This window comes from Python bivittatus, unplaced genomic scaffold (assembly GCF_059951505.1).
Source record: "Python bivittatus isolate LINGU-HERP-01145 unplaced genomic scaffold, Pbiv_v1 ctg000330_np1212, whole genome shotgun sequence".
NCBI lineage: Eukaryota > Metazoa > Chordata > Lepidosauria > Squamata > Pythonidae > Python > Python bivittatus.
The window spans coordinates 37,579,175-37,585,174 of NW_028277058.1; positions in this window are offsets into that span (position 1 = coordinate 37,579,175).

A 6,000-nucleotide genomic window follows, 5' to 3' on the forward strand; every position below is an offset into this window, starting at 1 on the left:
AGTGTCCCACTTGTTCACCTATTATTCCAATATATCTTTCTCTGTGTGTGAATTAAAAAAAAACAACTAGAAAATCATTTGCAATTTTCCATAATGGATCCAGTTTTGTATGCAAGTTTCCCAAATGAATGTAAATTCCGCACAGAACTTTTTACTAATATATGGAGCTTTGTAGTATCCTTATTTACTTATAATACACAAACTAAAAAAGAAAGAATTGCCCCAGCACACCTTTAAATTACAACTACTCCTAATGTAGTTTTGCAGTGGATTTCCCCTCAAGCAATCATTCTGGATAGCTTTATCTGAAAAATATAGTCCAATAATTGTTATTGGACAGAAAATGACAAATGCTCGCAAACAACTGCCAGTTCCTATCCAGAGACCGTCCCCTGGGAAGATCCTGCCATTTAAATCTATGGAAGATTTCTTCTACATCTCAATTCAGTGCAGACATTGTCGGGAAGTTGTCTAGGCTTACTCAGCAGAATCAGCCAGAGGATTCCTAGATGCAGGTGAACTGCCTTGCCACATCAGAAGTAAAATAATATAAATTGCCATGTAAAGGATAGGAGGCTGTGAAAGCATTATACATAAAATTTAAAATTATCTAAGTCTGTCAGTGGTCTCAGACAGGTGTATGACCTGTCCCCAGAGTTTTCTACTTGGAAAAGCCTCAATCTTTCTGCATACAAAACCTATAGGCTACCATTGAATTATGGCCTTATTTGTTTCAGCTGCAACAGTCATGAAAACATACACGATTTTAAGGCCTTGATATTTGTCTCAAATATTTGTGTGCTTGACTCCACTTTTTTATGTAACTTTTTCCTCGCTGGATTTCTTTTCATTATTTATTTTCCTAGTCTATTGATGTCAATCATCATCATCATCATCATCATCATCATCATCATCTGCCTATCCCAGGTCCTCGGGAAGGACTCGATAGGTGGATAAAAATGCCAAATCCAGTCTAAACATCTGGCTGACTGTGCGACCAAGCATAATAATGAATTAACACTTAATTCTGTCTAAATTTGTTGTAGTGCTTCCAGTTTTGTACCTGGAAATTTGGGGTGCATGCAGTTCGCTTCAAGGGTGTCCACTGGGTCAATATGGCAGCCATGACAGTGTGATCACACATAAAAAACAGGGAGAGTTTTGATCACCCCATCATGGTTATCATCTTAATTTTTTTTACCACGCCCTGTGGACACCCCTGGTTCACTTTTTCCTTCCAGTTACTGAAACTGTCACCAAACAGTTTATGCCAGTCTGATACTCTCCTAAAATTTGGAATTTTTAGTGTGTGATGTCAAATGATCTCTGGTCTGTGAATCCATAAGAAATGGTTGGACTCAGAACTTGGGGCAGAAGAACAATTTGAGAGCCAGCACTCCCTCAGGTATTTGTTTCCTAGGTATTTGTTAAGAGTGTTGTGAGTCAAAGAACAATATTTGTGGCTTCACAATATTTGTGGCTCACAAAACTGATGAATCTGAAACAGCCAGCACTCACTTTTGTTCCTTATAAATCAATGTGTCATATTTTCAACCCCCAAATGTAAAAAGTTTCTTGTTAAAAGCAGCTGTTATTCACAATAATGCCACTCTTTTATTTAATTAACAGGGGGAATATGTAGCTGATTAAAAAAAAAAAAATGATTTAGTCAAAAATTCCCCTCATAAAATAGGACCCCTACCCTGGGTTACCCCTTGCCACTTCCCGACTCTATTTCTGGTTAAAAATCCTGAGTTTAAGTAGGATGACCTCATGACCTGGCTGCCCCCAAGGGTCACTGATGAAAGCAGATGGAAGTTTCACAGTCAGGTCCCTTGTGTGTGAGCCTTTTGTTCAGGGGGGTGGAGTGCAATGGTTGGGGACAGTGCTGAATTGTTCAGAAGCATTGCTCTACCCATCATAATTTCCCTCTGTGGCTCCCACACCCATTTCATCCTTCATAGGAAGGAGGCAGCTTTTCTATCCATGCTAAGAAAGAAATTCCCTCTCTGTCCATGTAATTATAAATCATTTATCAAACTTGGGGTAGTTAGCTATGCCCCCAAGAAAGGTCCCAGAAGCTAAAATTTCTGCAGCTTTGTCCACCACCTTGAGCTTCATAATAAGACTCCCCCTTTTTGTTCTCCCACGTCTGTCTCTGAAGGAAATGAATCAGTGTGTGTTCTCATGACCAGGCTATTGCCAACCGTGGCATAGCTATGAATAAACTGAAGAGGGAACCTATAAACCAGCTTACATCAAACCACAGGTTCCTTCTCTGTCTATTGTAACTGAAAATAATTATTGTGTGCAATGATCGCATAGCATGGCCACTGAAAAATCAATCATTGATGGATAGTTTGCAAACATGCCACTCAGAAAGAAGAGTCACCTGGTTGGTAATAGCTGTATCATGTGAAGAAAATCAATAAGGGAAAAAACAATGATCTTATGCCAAGTCAAACCATTGATTGGTTCTCTAGGAAGCTACCACTCTTAACTTCACCAACTGTCTTCAAATAGAGAGTGGATAGACATGGACCACAGATACTTTGAGTTGAATTCCTGCAATGAACAAAAGGTTGAACTCAATAATCTAAATCATCCCTTCCAGCATTATGTTTCTATGAGAAGCTAAATGTAGAAAATGTTGATATGTATTTAATGCCATGACAAAATGATACATTTATAATTTGAAAATGTTTTGAAAAGAAAAAGGGAATAGCTGCTCAGTGTCTTCTGTCTGGAGTTACTTGTCTGAAAATATGCAACACCACAAAACAGCTTCCTTGAGGAGCCAATCTCCCCATTCCCCAGGTAACTGCCCATGTACATCAACAAAGGTGGAAGGAATCATCTTATTCCAACAAAATAATATGAGAGATTAAGAGCCTGCTGGTTTTTTTTTTTAAAAGCCTTTCTGAATTAATTCTAAATGTGCTCAGATGTGGAGGTACTTGCCATGATGACTGTCACCCTATTTACTCTCCTTCAAACCAAATTGATTGATTTTTTTTTCTCTGAAGAAACTAAAATGGTCTGCCTGTCCCATGGTTCTCCTCCCTCTGTTTGCTTTTCCCTACAGATTACCAACTGCACACTTCTATTTCTACTCCGCTGGCTATAGACTGTTACGTTGGTTCATAGAGAAATGGGAAGAGAAGGACTACTGGTATTTGCGTGCCAAGAACTGAATAAGGAGGAAGGCAGCCAGAGTCCAGGAGTGAACCTGCCCTTTTCCTGTTGCAATGTCCTAATCGGTGGACGTTCCTCTGGAGACATTTCTCTGGAGACAGACTTAAAGACAAAATAGCACTTTAATTCAATAGTGGGGAAAGGTTACTGTCTCTGTGCCAGTCAATTTTTCCCACTCCCAAATTTCTCTCCCTTGCCCCTCTAAGCCCCATGGCCCATCTATTTATTATTTTGCACATCCCATACTCTCTATTTTCACCCTTTCCTTGTAGCCAGGCATCCCTTGCAGTGTCCTCTGCTCATTTCTTCTCTCCATATGCACGGTCCCATCCATTCTATTCTCCACCTTCCCCCATGGTTTTTTTCATGGGCTCCACCACTATCCATTTTCAACCTATCACCAGCCAGAGTGGAAAATGTCCACTAACCAGGACGCTGGAGCAGGAAAAGGACAGGTTCATTCTGGACTCTGGTTGGCTTCTTTAGGCTGATTTGTCTGCTTCTCTTCCCACATCTCCCAAGGTAAAAAAATTTGAAATATACAAACATATGGGAACCCACCAAAGCAGAAACAGCCCCAAATAAGAGGGAGGGAGATTTTGCCGTAATTGTGCAATGTGTAGGATCCTTTAAAGGGGAAGAACTGCAACTGGCTAGCTGCTGAACAACCACCTCTCTTATTTCGCAATGAGGAGGGAAGTGAGTGAAATTAACTAATAGAGAGAAAGGGATAAGTAAACAACAAATTAAACAATATCACTCATTATTTTCTGGACATTGCAATGCAGAAAAATGGGGTTGCTGGATTTAAAGGTAAAGATACATTTCAAAATACTGTTAAAGTGGACTAGTGCAAATATACCTCCTTTTTTTCTCTAGCTAAAATAGCAGACCAGCTCTTCTTAGAAGTCTGGAGATATGTTGTCTCAGAAATAGGGATGGGCATGAAAGAAACTCAGGAAACAGTGCTCACTGTCAAAGGATGAGAGAGAAATGACTGTAGTGGATGCTGGTTATGACCAGAGGGAAAGGGACATATCCACAGCTCCCAACACCTTGTCAGCTGACCTCACCTCCAGGATAATGAGTGACAAAGCATTTTACACTTTTACGCTTAATTTTACACACCTTAAAGCTGTCATTGGGTTGTTTCAGCTTCAAGGGGGAAAGTTTACTTTAATATAGATACACCTAATGATGACTTAAGATCATTTCACTGATGGGCTTGGATGGAGATGATGGCAATGCAGGAGACTGGTGTTGTCAGGTCATTATTATGCCATGTTAAATCCAAGTGGGGACAAGGACAGATAGTTTAGGGTGAGAAAGAAGAGAATATTGCACTATTTTCAGTATTTGTGCTAAATGATCTTCACAGATCTGGGAATGAATTGCCAGGAATATCACAAACCTATTCTGGCAAACTTTTTTTTTTTTTGCCACATCCTCATGACACAGCCTTCATCTCATCCTGAACCCATATATGAGGAAGAGTAAAGTCATCTGTAGCTGTTCCAGTGTTCAGTAGTATTTTCCCATTTAAGTAGGCAACAAACTCTGATTTTTCATTGGATTGCAGTCTGATACATTTCATTGACTATCCTGATGAGCCCTAAAGAGTGGAATCACCCAACACATGTTGATCACTTGAAGCTGATACAAGCACATCCCACTCTTCCAGTACCTGAGCGCTGCCTTCCAGGACAGGTCTGTTTGAGCAGCAGGAGAGTCTTGGTCTTTCAAACTAGGCTTTCCCACTGAATCCACCAGATCACCATGCTGGCTCAGACCCGGGATCAGCCTGGGCATCAGTTGACTAACAGTGGTGGCAAGGGAAGTTGCACAATGAAACACAAGAATGAGACAGAGAGAGAAAAAGAAACTCTTCCTATGTCTGTCAGCTGTTGTTTAGGCTGTTTTTGAACCCAGGTTTAGTTCTCTTCTGAATAGCTTCTGAATGCACCTAAACAAAATACTTGGGCAAAAACAGAGCAAAACCTGACAGATGGCTGAACTTGCCAGTCTACCCACTTATTAAAACTCATCTCCCCACGATCCCAGCCCCATTACACTTTAAGGAGAGTGATTGGTGGATTTTTTCCCACCAGGTGATGAAATTTGTTGGAGAGGATGGAAAGACAGCTGAGGGAATCCACCAACCTTAATGTGGCCTGTACACCATAAATCAGGACAGCTCCATTTGCCAGTATCCTGTCTGTGGCAAGATAAGCATTGCCAGTGGGAGTAGTAAACGTTATGCAATTATAGTTTTCTGCTGGCTTAAGAGCTGATGGATAGCATTTTAACTTGGCTATGGAGAAGAGCCCAAGCAAAACTAAATTTCTGGGGTGAATTAACCAGAAGTGAGAGAAAGAGAATTGGGCTGAGTTAGCTAGCTCACAGAGAGAATTGGGGAAGAGATTGGAGTGAATATTGGACATAGAGAAATTGGGGGTGGGGGGTGGGGTGAACTGCTTGCAGACAGAGTTTGCTTTCTGTGAAACAGCTATGTTGTGCTTTGTACAAATATTTTGCTGGAATGGAAAACTAGAATCAAATGAATTCGTTTGTGTTTGGGGATTTCAGTCCTACTTCTACCTTGTAATCTGGCTCTTAGAGTATAGTTATGCTTTAGCCTCCCCAGCTTCCAGCTTCCTTCTGTGATGGTTGATGCCAATCCTGCCCTGCCCAGCTGCCACTTGGGAATGGAAGAGTCCCCAGATTTTGGGTGATAGCACAAGCAAACCTTCTTTAAATGTGGTTCTACGGGTTGCCAAACACATCAAGGTTAAATGGTTATTTATG